The following is a 15,454-nucleotide window of genomic DNA, read 5'->3' on the forward strand; positions in this document are numbered from 1 at the left end:
TCCCAGGAATGAAGCCTCCATAATTGTTCTAATGTTGGAAGACAGTTTCAAGGGGCGCCTGGCTGGCTCGGTCAGAAGAACATGTGACTCTTGATCTTGAGGTCGTGAGTTTGAGCCCCACATTGAGCGTAGAGATTACTAAAAAAAAAATAATAATAATAAACTTTTGTTAAAAATTAAAAAAAAAAAAAAAAAAAAAAAAAAGAGTTTCAAGGTTTCCGGCCCCGGGAGACAGAGGTGGTATATATACCCTTCGGACCGAGACAGACGCTGCCGATAACTGCGTGGTGGTCAGAGTGAGAGCTTTTGTGTATGTGTAGCTCTCTACGGTTTACAAAGCACTTTTACATCCTTGACTCTTATTTCCTTGTATCAACCCGTGAATATAAAGATTTTTATAGAAGAGGAAACTGGGTAGGAAAACAGTGAGGAGAAAAAGTGCAGAGCTTAGGCTGAAAGCCTGGGTCCCCAGGGCCACTTTTGACCACCACCTGCCCCTAACCTTTGCCCCAGCTTAGGGAATGAGCTTTGGGAACCAGGCAGCGGTTAGAGGTGGGCACCCATGTCCGTAGGCAGGATACACAGCACCAAAGTCCATCCGAATTCTCTTCGACGTGGCCTGGCTGTGCTCTGTGAACAAGCCTACCCTGAAGAGAATTGCGTCTGGCAAGAGAGCTCAGTGCCAAGGGGCCATGTTTTCTGAGTCAGCTCTGGAGAGAATTCTAGGGTCGGGCTGACCCCAATCTCTCTCTCTCCCCCAGGGGTGGAAAAACTGGGACTGTTTGACTCCTCGGTCTGGTGATTACATAGCTATGTCCACAATTTTTTGTCTCCCATATTGGGATTCCCTGGCGTTCTATCCCATTATCTCAACCGCAGGGCTAGCTAGCTCTGACACTGTCTTTCCAGAATTACTCACAAATCTCCAACTGTTTTAGACCGTTTCCTTGAACCTCAGGATCAGCAGGACCTTATGGTCATTTTGCTGGCTTCTCAGTGATGCTCCTAGTAAATGCTCCCTGGTCTCTTATTAGGCGCTGCTTGATTTAAACGTCTGCCTCCCTGCTCCTTCCGTCTGCTGATGACAAATTTGCTCTTTGAGAACAGACGGAACAAAGGTGCTCCTTCTGCCCTGTGACGAGCAGTGTCACTCAGGATAGGCCACATTGTGCAGCGGTAAGAAACACCTCCCAGATCTTGGAGGCTTACTCCAGCAAAGATCTCTTTCTCACCTACGTTACGAGTCCTACGTAGGCTCCCGGCGCATGCTCTGCTCATCTGAACCGCTCAGGGACCCAGAATGATGGACGCTTCCACAAGCAGCACAACAGGATCAGGGGGTTGGAGGCCGCAGATTTATGCAGGTCAAGAATGGGCCCTGGAGTCTCTGCTCCAACCACTTATTTCCTTCCGGCAAATTCTTTCCTCTGTAAGGGTCAGTTTCTTATCTGTCAAATGAAGATGAAAAAGTACGTCCCTCATGGACTTGCCGTGAGGTTAACTGAGAAGATGGATAGAAGCCTTCAGCACAGAGTCTGGTTCATAGAATGAACTCCATAAACGTCAGCGATTATGATGTTAACAGAACATTGGCCGCTTAACGGGGGCTACCATTTCCAGACAGCCACAGCCCTGGCTCTTTCCACGCTTCCCCATCTTGGCCAGTTTGAATTCCTTTGAAGAGTTAAGGAATTATTCTTCTTCCCACACGTTATTTTCACATTTTGGGGGAGGGGGTCATGTATTATATCTCATGAGGGAGGAGCTTGACGGTTCAAAGCTGAGGCAGAAAAGGTGTATGTCTGTGTGTTGCCAACCCCAAACTAGATGTACCCTGTTCAAGGTTCATTACCAAGTCCTTTGGGAAAGTTCAGAGAACGGAGATCAAATTTGGAGAAGTATCCTTGCTTGAGATAAAACCCAGTGGTGGAGAGACACAGAAATCAAACTGTAGAATATCCGAGTTAGAAGAGACTTTCAGAGGGGCTCCTGGGTGGCTCAGTCGGTTGAGCGTCCGACTTCGGCTCAGGGCATGATCTCGCGGTTCATGGGTTTGAGCCCCGCGTCAGGCTCTGTGCGGACAGCTCAGAGCCTGGAGCCTGCTTTGGATTCTGTGTCTCCCTTTCTCTGTGCCCCTCCCCTACTCATGCTCTGTCTCTCTCTGTCTCAAAAATAAATAAAAATATTTTTTAAAAATTAAAAAAAAAAAAAAAAAGGAAGAGGCTTTTGGAACAAACAAGTCTCATCAACTCGTCTCTTTTACAGACGGAGAAACACAAGTCCAGAGACGAAAAGAGACTGATAGAATGTCACACACCAATGAGGCCTGAACCCACTCCCTTTAATCCCGGTCTTGGTGCTATCCACATACCGCATAAGAGGACAAGGGGACACCGTTCTTCACCGTTGGGATGGGGGGCTGATGGGGGTGGAATCTCTTTGGAATTGCGGCTTGTCCTCAGTTCACGGAGTTGTACTCGGCAGAGTTGTAAAGCTAAGAACTTTATAAACATTACCTTATTAAGGCTTCTTGAAAACCCAAAGTCACAGCTCCTCTGGGTCATGGGACATGCGTTGAGCATCCAGTGAACAAACAAAGGGTAACGTTACATTTTTCACTTCGTTTAGGAAACCTGGCTTCTAATTATAGGATTTGTTTAACAGTCCTGAATGGTTTACGAAGCCTTGGATCAGCCTCAGTCCCCAGGAGGGTCAGCCGGGGAGACACGGACAGGGTGGGGGCAGGGAGGCAGGGAGAGGCCTCGGCAGCCAAGGGGAGAGATGGACAAACAAGGTCAATTTAAGCCAGGGCTTAGGGGGCGCTAATCGTCCCTCATCCCCTCAACCAGGTGGCTCCCAGTGGGAAATTATCTCCAATAACCGTTACCATAACGTTTCATACAGGGGCAGTGGACATGAATTTGCTCTCGGGCAAGCAGGTAAGACAAGGGTCACATTACTATTCAGTGCCCTCTCAGACTGAACCCCCTGCAACCGCTGTCATTATTAGCACACCCCCTACCCCTTCCGGGGAGGTGGGCGAGGGGCTGGCTCCACCTCCATGCTTATTTCAATAAATAACTTTATTTTAACTAAGTTATTTTTAAAATAAATCTGTATAAATTCTGTAAAATACTATTATATGAATACGTTATATTCCCTTAACACAAAAATAGAAATTAGAAAAGATAGATGTAAAAATGGAAGTCCCTCATGTTATATATAATATAATATAATATAATATAATATAATATAATATAATATAATATATAACGAAGTGCCTATGGTTAAGGTCACCACCTAAGGAGGCAAGGAGGTTAACTAAGGGGTAGGGAATGGGATCATTATTAGGCTGAAAGGCTCCCCTGCTAATGCAGCCCAAGTCGGGGTATGGAGATCTTGCCAAACTGCTTCCAGGACAAGACAGTTAAGGTCCAGCCCATCTACCATCCGGCCACATTTCCCTCCTCACTCAGGACCCCATTGCAAGCTCAGCCCAGCCCCCGCCACTCAAGGAAACCCCTCAAACCCTCTCCTTGTCCCAAATGTCCCTCTGCCTCCATTCCTGACTCAGCACATGTGCTCACACACACACACACACACACACACACACACGCCTCTAAGTCCCTTGGACAACGCAGCCTGTGCTTTCTCGAAGCTAGGTTCGTGATTTCCAACGTGGGGGGTCATTCCAAGCTCAAGAAAAATATTAGGGTCTTTTATTTTTACTTCTATCTTCTCTAATGTCTATCTTTTATTTGTTAAGGGAAGAGGCTATATTATTAAAATCGTGTTTGGGGCACCTGGGTGGCTCAGTCATTTAAGCGTCAGACTTCGGCTCAGGTCGAGATCTCATGGCTCGTGGGTTCGAGCCCCGCGTTAGGCTCTGTGCTGACAGCTCAGAGCCTGGAGCCTGCTTTGGATTCTGTGTCTCCCTCGCTCTCTGCCCCTCCCCTGCTTGCGCTCTGTCTCAAAAATAATAAATAAACATTTAAAAAGTTATTTTAAAAATCGTTCTTGACAGAATTTATAAAGATTATTTATTTATTTATTTATTTATTTATTTATTTATTTATTTTAAAGTTTTGAGAGAGACAGAGATAGTGCAAATGGTGGAGGGATAGAGAAAGAGGGAGACAGAGAATCCCAAGCAGGCTCCACACTGTCGGCACAGAGCCAAATGCGGGGCTTAAACTCATGAAACTGTGCGATCATGACCTGAGCCGAAACCGAGAGTTGGACACTTAATCAGCTGAGCCACCCAGGTTATGCCCCTAAAAAGTTATTTTTAAAACAACTTACTTAAAAATAAAGTGTTGTTTACTTTTAAAGTTTTATGATTAAAAATGTTGAGTTCCCCTGGACCAGGGCTGGGAACTCAGTGCTCCTTAACTCTAGGTGGAGTGAGGGATCCCATCACCCCCCAAGATTTCGAGGCCTCTTTGCTCTCCTGAGTTGGGAAACAAAAGCATCTCTCATTCTTTCTGACTCTTTCACATTCTGAGCACCTTGGACGTTTAGATGCATGAAGATAGCAAGCACACAGTAAATTCATTATTAAACTGTGGTAAACCCAGGATTCAAACTCAGATCCAGTGGGCTCCAGAGCCAAGCCCCATTCCATCCACTGCGGACACTGTGTGACACACAGATTAGTGACATATATCTGTTCTACTTCCAGCCCCTCACTCGGTACTTTTGCAGAGAACAAGCGTCAATAACATTTATACAACAGTTAGCAATGCTGCCCAGTGCTGCGGGACTTGCTGTGGGTAATATGGGGTCACCAGCATGGAAGGGGCAGAGGGGCCAGTCCACCCTCCATGTCTCCTGATGTTCCCTTAGTTAGCCCACCCACTTTGGGGTCCTGTTGGTGTGGGAGGGCTTGGGCTTTGCTTTCTTTGTATATAAGCCAGAAGTTCTATGGAACCATGCTGGGAGTGGGGGGCAGGGGAACACTCCCCGGGAGGCCGATCTCTAGACCCCAGGTGTCCTCATGTGTAAAGTGGGGTGAAAAGTCCCACCCGTCTGCCTTCCTTGGGGATCTTTGGGAGGATCCATAGAGTACAGGACAGAGTCTAGGGAAGGGGCTGTTGGGGGCAGGTGGTCTGGTTAAGAATAGTGCCTGGGGAGGAGTGTTGTTCAGGAGGTCTCAGGTCTCAGACCCCGGGGAGTGGGGGTCCAAGTCAAGAGATGGGCTGGTGATGAACTGGCAGCACAGAAGACTGCCACCACCATCACTGAACACCCCCAGAAGCATCTCTTCTCTCACCTCCCCCAAATATCAGGGTCAAATTGCCCTTTTCAAAACAGGAAGGCCAGGAACGGAGACTCAGGTAGCTCTGGCCCCCTGGGAAAAACGGTAGGGTCGGGGAGGCCGGAGTATACCACCAATCTTAGAGGGGCTGAGGACCTCAGCCACTAGGCATGTCGGCCAAATGGTGGCCTTCTCCATGTCCAACGTCACTTGTCTTTAATGTCCAGATCCGATGGCTTCAGTTCCGGATCCACACTTTTGACAAAACTCAAACTCTCTTGAGTTTTACGGGAGCGAGTGCCTCCTGAATTAGTCCTCACTTGGCACAGCCTGCTTCTCAAGGCACTGGCTCCTAACTTGAGCTCCTGTCCCCGCTCACATCCCCCCTCCCCACCCCCGCATCACCAGGCGCCCCCTCCTCCCAAGCACCATTCCTGGGAATGCAAGGCTGTGGTGGTGGCAGGCCTTCCACTGGACTGTTGACGGACAAAGAGCGACCGACAGCGTGCACACGACATCACACTTGGTGTGCAAGCCCCTATGTCACCGTCATTTCCCCAGGGACTTATGGCTGGCCCTGTGTCTGCTCAGGCTCCAGGCTCCTCCCCCTCCGGAGCACATCCTGGCTCTCTCTAGCTCTGCACTCCTCCCAAGTTGCCCCCCCCACCCCTCCTGGAGGGGTTGCTGCCTGAAGGGACTAAAAGGCCCCTAGCCCACTGCTGGTGAGAGTACTTAACGGGTTACAGCCTCTGTGGGGGGAGGGGGACCGGAGGGCTATGTCAGAACCACAGACGCCTGAGACCTTTGCTCCCACAAACGGTTCTTCCAGGCCTTCGCGACAGAGACACCCCCGCACGGTAATGCCACGGGTACCAGGACCGGCTTTGCCGCCTCACTGATGCCAGCAAAGGATTGGAAAACCTTGAGATGCTCATCCCTACATTCACACAGGACTGGTGGCCTGCAGTAGGACACATCCCCCAGGGGGGACCCTACGCAGCCATCAAAAGAACAGGGAGCCCCCTCTGTGATGCTAGGCTGCAATATAGGAGACACATTACTAAGGAAACGAAGTAAGGTGCAGAACAGGGTGAACCGTGTGCTCCTATGTGTAAATACAAAAACGCCAGGGCTGTATATGTACCTGCCTGGATTATCGTGGAAATATAAGCAAAGCATCAGCATGGATTCTCATGGAAATACAAGCAAAGCTTGGTGAGAGATTTCCTCCGAGGAGGGGAGAGGTGGATAGAGGGCAGATTCAGGAGGGTACTTGCTTTTCATGGTATGCCATTTAGAGCTTTCTGATGGTGACAATGTGTAGATATCACCTATTCAGGCAATAAATGCTAATTTTAAATAGAAAAAATAAATACCTGTTGCCGCATGATGCGTATCATTTCATCCCCTCTCTCTCCTCTGGGCCGGGCCTGGGAGGCTTCACCTTCATGCATCCCTGAAGCGACCTTAGAAGTGAGTCTGGGCTCACCGCTCCAAGGCGGGGGCAACCACATCCAGCGTGTCTCATTTGTTTTCTCCCTCCCTTCCTCGGTAGCAAGTTGTCCAAGCCCTTTATTGTACAAACAGAAAAACTGAAAAGCAGAAAAACAGCTTGGGAAAATTGGGTACCCAACGTCATGTAGTAAGTGAGCCTCCGTGCAGTTCTGAATAGAGCCTCTGTGCTTTCGTTCACGCTGTTCCTTTTATTTCGAATGCTCTTCCAGTCTACCGTACGGCTTTCCAGATTCCCAGATTGGAATGACCTCTAGGTATGCCTGGCGCGTCCCTATGCTACTGTCCAAATCCCCCCGCCTTCTCCATTAGCCAGTGGGAGCTCCTTAGTAACAGGGACTTGGTCTGCATCTCTGGAGCCCCCGGCTGGCTTCAGTGGGAAGCCCAGAGCAGGAGTTCAATGTCTACAACCTGAATGCGTGAATAAAAGAATGTATGAACGCCTTTGTTCTTCCCTGTTCGGAAGTCCTCTCGTGTTTCACCGAGACCTCTCCTATCCCTCAGCGCTGTTTTCTGTCCGGGGCCCTTGTGTCTGGGCCTCTTTGCAGTTCGCGCTCTGTTGCAAGCTCGCTGTGAGGGCGCACACACGAGTTGTGCCTTCTTTCCGCAACGTCAGCTTTATTCAGTCATAGAGCAAGGTGAACATACTTGTAAAGCAGGCCCGGGATTCCAAGCTCCAGGCCATTTGACTACGTGTTTAATTTGGCTTTTACATGTCACACAAAGCAAAGCACGAGACAAAGTCACGCAGCAGACGAGAAATAACAAGGGGTAGGAAGTTACCGAACCCCACGGGCCGTCAGCCCGTGGACGCGCAGTGGAGATGAGGCCTCCATCTGACCGGGCGGCTCTCAGCACGTGCTGCTTGTCAGGTTCAAGCAGTGGAGGATGTCTGTTCTGGTCCAAGAGCAATCGGGGGCATCGGCCTTCGGCGGCAGCTCCCTTTTTGACGTGGTCGGATGTGAAAGGGTCAGCGTCTTGAAAGTCTGACAGTTTGCTGCAAAAGTTTTCCCTTTTTAAAGGGATTTCATCAGTCGCGGGCCTTTGCAGACCCCCCTCTGGTCCTGCTGGTCATCAGTTCTGAGCGTCGTCAGCCTGGGCCGGTTTCGGCGGCATCTGGTCTTTGGTGCAACGCCCTTGGTTCTTGCGTCACGGCTTGAGGGAAGTTACCGCTTGACACGAGTGACTCCATCTTGTCTGTACGCCGTCTTTCTCCCTCTCTCCCTCCCTCCCGCCTTCTTCCAGGATCCATGCTCAGAGAGAGATTCCAGGAACATTGTTTGAGTCTTTGCATCCAGCCGTGCCTGAAGCTGAACCTACCCGAGGCCTTCTCAGTCACCGGAGACAAAGAAGCCACTAAGTGTCTCGAAGTCACTAAGAGCCGAGTGTTCACCCCTCTCCATAAAAGAGTGTTGTGTGAGAACATTCTGAACTGTATCACAAATGGCCTGATCCCTTTCAACAACACGTTGTATACAGTAGGCAGCTATATTTGCTTAAGGAAAGAAAGCACCAGACCCGGACCCAGGCCCTGAGGCTGGGTGATGGAGAAGAGTTGCCCAACTCTTAGGGTTCGGCAAAGGTTGTGATCTCACGGCTCGTGGGATCGGGCCCTGTGTCGAGTTCCACGCTGCCAGCACAGAGCCTGCTGGGGACTCTCTATCTCCCTCTGTCTCTGCCCCTCCCCTGCCTTGCTTGCTCTCTCAAAATAAATAGATAAACTTAAAAAAATAAATAAAATAAAATAAAATAAAATAAATCATTGATGTGTTGTCAAAGGAGCTGTTGGGTTTGGCCGGCACAGACACACAATAACCTGGACACAAGAAGGAAAAATGGTGGTGACAGGAAACCGGTCGTGGTTGGGGAGAAGACGATTATCTTTTTTTTTAATCCCAGGATAGAAAGAACAAAGAAGCCAATTTGAGTGGGACAGCCTTATAGAACAAATTTATGAAGCTAATTGCCAAGGCGTGGCCCAAGATTCTGGAGTGTGGTAAAGAGTGGGCCCCGCAGTGTTTGTTGAGTGAATTGTGGATGGCGGTAGGTTTTGATTAGCTGTGGCTGTCACCCTACAAGTCAGTTAGAGGCCAGGGTCTGACTCCCCATCTTCTAGTTTCTGAGGAGACTGCTATTTCTAGTACCCCAGGTTCATGCGCTCAGGGGTGTGAATTCTGCCAGCTGCAGCATGACCGATGAGAAGGCGGGCAGAGGATCTTGGATTTAGGCGAGGGTTGTGGCGGTTGGCTGAGCCCCCATCCAAACCCACTCCTAGGGTGCCTTCACGATGCAGAGTATAGTCAGCTGAAAACATTCCTCAGACCTCCTAGAGTTCTAGATGAAGGTCCTATCCCTGCTTCTTCATTATACCTGATGTCAAGTACCACCATATGGGTTTTCTACAGCAATTTTGTATTATTTATAGACCGAAGGGTATCGCCCCAAATTCATATGTTGAAGCTCTAAGCCCCCAACACCTCAGAGTGTAACCTTATTTGGAAATAGGGTCATCGCAGATGTAACTCGTTAAATGGGGTCCCACGGGAGCAGAGTGAACCTTAATCCAATATGACCAGTGTCCCTATAAAAAGGGGGACTTTCGAGACAGACACCCACAGGGAGAACGTCACGTGAACGTAAAAGCACACGGCAGACTAATGCATCTCAAGCCAAGGAACACCAAAGACTGCCAGAAAACCACCGGAAGCTACAAGAGAGGCCTGGAACGGATTCTCCCTCACAGCCCCCAGAGGGAGCCAACCCTTCCAACACCATGCTCTTGGACTCCAGAACACCAGACTCCAGAACCCCAGAACTTGGAGACAATATGCTGTTGAGCCACCCAGCTCTGGTACTTTGTCACAGCAGCCCTAAGAAGCTAATATAGGCAGTGTCCCCGACGGTCCCGCAGATCTGTCTCTTGCTGCAACTGTGTTTGGGATGAACAATCCCAGAGATGCACCTTCTCCCAGCTTCCAACAACCCTCCAACCTCTTTTCCAGCCACAACCTTTTAGAACATCTTTGCAGCCTTCCCCTGCCTCTGAGACCAGCCTCTCCACCATATTTGGAGCTGAATGCTTTATTGCCAATGAACCAGGAGCTTCCTAGAAGCTCCACCAAGGTGGAGGGCACCATCAACTGCCCGGTCAGTATGCATCTGCAGAACTCCTACACCTACTGCTCTCTGGGCTTCTGCTTCAACCATGACCATGTGGCTCTGGATGCAGGCCACTCCTTCCATGAGGTGGCTGAGGAGAAGTGCAAGGGCACCGAGCTCTTGAAGATGTAAAACCAACACACCAGCCGCACCCTCTTCTAGGACCTGCAGAAGCCATCTCAAGACGCATGGACGCCATGGAAGCTATGATGGTCCTGGAGTAGAACCTGACCCACGCTCTTCTGGAGTTGCCTGCCCTGGGTTCTGCTGCACAGACCCCCATCTCTGTGATCCGGAGAACTATTTCCTGGGTGGGGAGGTGAACTTCATCAAGAAGATGGTGACCACCTGTCCCACCTCTGCAGGCTGACCAACCCCCAGCTGGCTGGGTGAGTATCTCTTCGAAAGGCTCACCTTCAAGCATCACTAGGAGCCTCTAGAGCTCAGCAGCCTTTGAGGGGCCCCTCTGCACCCCCCTGGTGTCAGGGCTTCTGCCTGAGCCTCTCCCTGAAGCTACTAGGCAGCTTTTAACCCACCTTGGAGCCCTCTCCCAAGCGGGAAACCAAATGGAAACAATAAAGCTTCAGTGGGGGGGCGGGGGGAGGAAGAAACTAATATAGAGCCCTTACCAGCTTTGTGGGCATGGAGGGGCCGCTGTGAAAGAGCCAAGGGTGGCTTCCTGACCCCTGACTCACCTACAGCAGTGTGTTCTTAAAGCCAGCGGTGGGGCAGCCCTTTCTGATTCCCGCACTTCTGACGGCAGCAGAGGTAGGAACTGACCTGGAGGGACAGCACTGTGGTGTTCTCAACTGAGTCGTTTCCAGACCCTGCCGAGAGCTTCTTCAGCCTTCCTAACAATTGCGTGAGCACCTAATTCCCTGTAGTGAATTCCTTTCTGCTTGAATTAGCAGGAATGGTTTCCTACAGCTGAAGGCTGACTGGTCCTAATTCACTGGACATTTAACACCCTATTACATTTTTGATTTTGCACCGTTGGCATTTGTAAGTTGTAACACAAAGTTGTCAAGGACCTTTGTGACCTTTCTTTTGGTTTGTTTTTTAAATCAAGGTATAGCTGGGGCACTTGGGTGGCTCAGTCAAACATCTGACTCTTGATTTCAGCTCAGGTCATGATCTCACAGTTCGTGAATTTGAGCCCCACATCGGGCTCTGCACTGACAGCATGGAGCCTGCTTAGGTTTCTCTCTCTGCCCCTCCCCTGAGCTGTCTCTCTCTCTCTCTCTCTCTCTCTCTCTCTCTCTCTCTCTCTCTCAAAATAGATAAATAAACATTTATTTAAAATTACAAAATAGGAATGCCTGGGAGGCTCAGTCGGTTAAGCGTCCGGCTTCAGCTCAGGTCGTGATCTCACAGTTCACGAGTGCAAGCCCCATGTCAGGCTCTGTGCTAACAGCTCATTCCATTCCATTCCATTCCATTCCATTCCATTCCACGACTTACTCATCCCATTACTGGAAGGCTGTATCTCCCACTCCCCTTCACCCGTTTTCCCCACTCCCTACCCCCCTTCCCTCTGGCAGCCATCGGTTTGCGCTGTGTACTTATGGGTCTGTTTCTGCTACTTGCTTATTTGTTTGTTTTGGTATATAGTTTCACATATAAGTGAAATCACAGGGTTTTCGTCTTTCTCAGTCTGACATATTTCGCTTAGCATAATACCCTCTAGGTCCATCCTTGTTGTTGCAAATGGCAAGATTTCATTTCTTTTTCACGGCTCAGTAATATTCCCGTGTGCTTATATACCACATCTTATTCATTCCTCTATCAATGGACACTTGATTGCTTCCGTATCTTGGCCATTGTAAATAATGCTGCCAGGAACATGGGGGTGCCTATACCTTTTCAAATTAGCATTTTTGTTTTCTCTGGGTAAACATCCTGCCCTGGGATTACTCAATCGAATGGTATTTCTTTTTTTTTCTTTTTCTCTTTTAACACCTATATTCTATTTTTTAAATATAATTTATTGTCCAATTGGTTTCCATACAACACCCAGTGCTCATCCCAACAGGTGCCCTCTTCAATGCCCATCACCCACTTTCCCCTCCCCCCACCCCCAATTTCTTTTTTTTTAATGTTTATTTATTTTCAAGAAAGCGGGAGAGAGAGTGCAAGTGGGGGAGGAGCAGAGAGAGAGAGAGAGAGAGGGGGGATCTGAAGCGGGCTCCTTGCTGAGAGCAGAGAGCCCAACGCAGGGCTCAAACTCACAAACTGAACTGTGAGATCGTGATCTGAGCCGAAACCAAGAGTCAGACCCTTAACCGACTGAGCCCCCCAGGCGCCCCGGTATTTCTATTTTTAAGTTTTTGAGGAACCTCCATGTTGTATGCCTTTCGAAAAGTGATAATTCCCTTTTTTTTTCCCCCTGATAGTGAAAAACAATAAGTGCTCGGTGTAAATCAGGAAAATATCAAATCCAGAAAACAGTCATGAAGTGGGCTAAAAGCACTCAAATCCCCATATTCTCTCAAACGTCTAACAGTGCATTTTCACACACGCGTGCAATCACATGCACATACGTTACTGGGGTGTTCCTCTGCACAGTTCAGGGTGTGATCGGTGTGGCCCAGTTCGTCCCACGGGTTTAAACATTCAAGGCCCACATGATGCTAACAGCAGGAAGAGAGACGGGCCCCAGAGCCGCTCTCTCTGAGGCTCTCGCCACCGTCCTCGCATGTATCCAGGGGACCCCCGGTCGTTACAGGTGTCTCAGGAGGGGGCAGCGTGCAGTCCCATGCAGTGCTACAGCAGGTGCACAGCCTGGGGTAGAAAGACACGAACGTCCAGTGGAAGCTGGTCTCGGTGAGTCAGATCCCAAATTGTGGATCAAGTCCACACCTTCCAAAGCAGCCAGAGAGGTAGAAGCTCATATTCTCCCCAGCCCAGGAAAGAGCCCCAAGGGCCCCTCAGTGCAAGCCTGTCCCACGTCCTGGGGGTCGGGGGGGGGGGGTCACGGAGGTCTGGGAGGACCGTGCTACACCGCCATTACCCCAGGTGATCCACACAAGAAGTGGGTTATTTCCTTCTCGCGATGAAGCTGGGAAGCTTATCCTCCTTCCTTTCCCAGAGACACGCCTGCCAGTCACTTCCCAGTGACCTTCTGTCCTGGCCTGTCTATGCAGTAGCCTCAGGGACAGACAAAACACAAACTCAGCCCCCAGCAGGGCACTGGGCTACATCCGCACTCTCCATCCCAACGGATACATCATCTAGTTGATCGTGGTAAAATACGCGTTCCATAAAATTGACCATTTTCACCATTTGTAAGTACATAAGTACGTTCGCAGTGTTGTGCAACTATCACCACGATCCACTTCTAGAACTTTTTTCATCATCCCAAGCAGGGACTCTAGACCCATTAAACATTAACTCCGCATTCTCCGCCCCCCCCCAGTTCCTGACAACCCCCATTCTACTTTCTGTCTCCATGAATTTGTCTAGTCTAGGAATCTCACAGAAGTGGAGTCACACAGCATGTGTCCTTTGTGTCTGACTTACTTCACTTAGGATAATGTGTTCGAGGTTCGCCCATGTTGCCGGTGGAAGAGAATTCTGCTCTTTTTCACGGCTGAATGACATTGCGGGGTGCGTGTAGGCCACATTTTGTTTCTCCATTCATCCACTGAGGGACCCTTGGGTTGTTTTCGCATTTTCACTATTGTGAATAACCCTGCTGTGAACATCAGTGTACAAGTATCTAAGTATCTAGGGTGTATTATTATTATTATTATTATTATTGCCATCCAAATGGGTGTCATAATACACTGGGGACAGCTGTGTGTGAAATGATGTTTTTCAGAAATCGGCTTGATTACAATTCTAACCATTTCTTCACCATGACTTCCTCCTCAGGATCAAAGTCAGGCAATGAACCAAAAGTCTTATCCTTACCAAAGAAAACATAGGAAGCTTGATTTTTAACTCAGGGGTGATGGCCCTTTTCAGTCCATAATTACCTCCCAACCCATCACCTCTCATCGAGTCAGATCAGTACGAAGTCAGAGCTGGGGGTTAGGGGAAGGTTGGGGGAAGTGTGAGATAAAATTCATAGGATCCCTGGGCTGGAAGGGACTTGCTAAATTGCCACCCAGCCTCTGTTTGCATTCCTCTAGTGACAGAGAACTCATCACTTTACCAAGAGAGCTCATTTGCCCATTTCATCCTTGGGCAGGCTCCACCAACTTAAAAAGTCCTTCTTATGTAGATCTAAACCCTATCTTCCTGAAGGTTCCAATTATACCACCTGACTCTCTTCCTTGATCACCAGAAGCTATAAGACATCTTCCAGGTGCCATGAGTCTCCTGTTCTCTAAGCCGTTCACCCTCCTGGTTGGGATTCCCCTTACCCCTAATTGCACACATGCTCTGGGGACACAGAACTCACCCAGCCCACGCTCATGCCCCCCCCCCCTTAACAAGAAGCCCCCTTCACCTCCCAGGACACTTTACTCACACACACTAAGCTGGGGCCTTATTGACCTGTTTCCTCTGGGAGTGCAGGGATTCCCAAGACTGTTTATGCCACCGTCTGGGAAAAAAAAAAAAAAAGCCACTTCCCAGAGTGTTTAATACACATAAAGCACCCATAACTCCCAAGAGAGGGTATGGGAGGAAATAAAAACGGGCTTCAAAATGCTTGAGACAGATTTATAGAGACTGAGTCACACATGGCTGCCATTTAGTGAGCCTTTTAAGATATTTTGGTGCTGGGACACCTCCTGTCCTAGGATCTGTCTCCGGGTCGCTCAAGTCCTTGTCCTGACCTCCGGTGATGGTCTTTCTGATGACAGGGGTAGCCAACTCACTGCTCAGCCGGGCACAGAATTCTCGGCCATGGAACTGGTGGATCTCTCTACAACATACACTGGTAGTTTTTCTCTGTGTTTCCTTTCTGCCTTGATGAAAAATCCTTGATGGTTACACACGAGTAACAGAAGCATAAGGTATGTTTCACAATCTCCAAAGTGGATTTCCCATCACTTTGATAGCTCTATCAGCTGGTTTTCTTTTTACCCAGCGATCTGTTGTGGCGCTCTGGAGGGAGAAACTGGGAGACAGAGCAGGGCGGGGAGGGAGGGTTGCAAGCCTTCCCCGACCATGATCTTCCCTATCCAGGGATGGGCTTATGAATGGAACCCATGCTTTTGGTCCAGGACGGAAGGGAATGACCTAAATGGGACGGCGCGTCTGCCATGCCTCGGGTCTGGCATCATAACCCTTAATACGATCTCCCATTTGCGGAGCACTTACTCATACACTGGCAATTCATCAAGTACTGTTTCTTGCCCCATTCCACAGAGGAGGAAAGTGAAGTTCGTAGATGCTAAATTACTTCCCCAAGCTCCCTCCCACAGCCCCCTTGGGAAACAGCAGAGGTGGTGCTGGGCGTAGTCTGAGTCTGATTCCAGAGTCTCTGCTTGACCCGTCCCCCAAGACTGCAGGTGCCACGCGGCCCTCGTGGCAGCACTGCAAGGCAGGCTTTATTATCCCATTTCACAGAGGAGC

General features: G+C 49.3%; 1 protein-coding gene across 2 annotated transcripts in view; it reads right to left on the reverse strand.

Moving 5' to 3' along the window:
• The window catches only part of IL17B (interleukin 17B), a 47,498-nt gene that overhangs the window by 12,462 nt on the left and 19,582 nt on the right, over positions 1–15,454 (reverse strand). The gene's annotated exons all lie outside the window — the stretch shown is intronic.

Source organism: Puma concolor, chromosome A1, assembly GCF_028749965.1.
Source record: "Puma concolor isolate L17-30 chromosome A1, mPumCon1.1.hap2, whole genome shotgun sequence".
Lineage (NCBI taxonomy): Eukaryota > Metazoa > Chordata > Mammalia > Carnivora > Felidae > Puma > Puma concolor.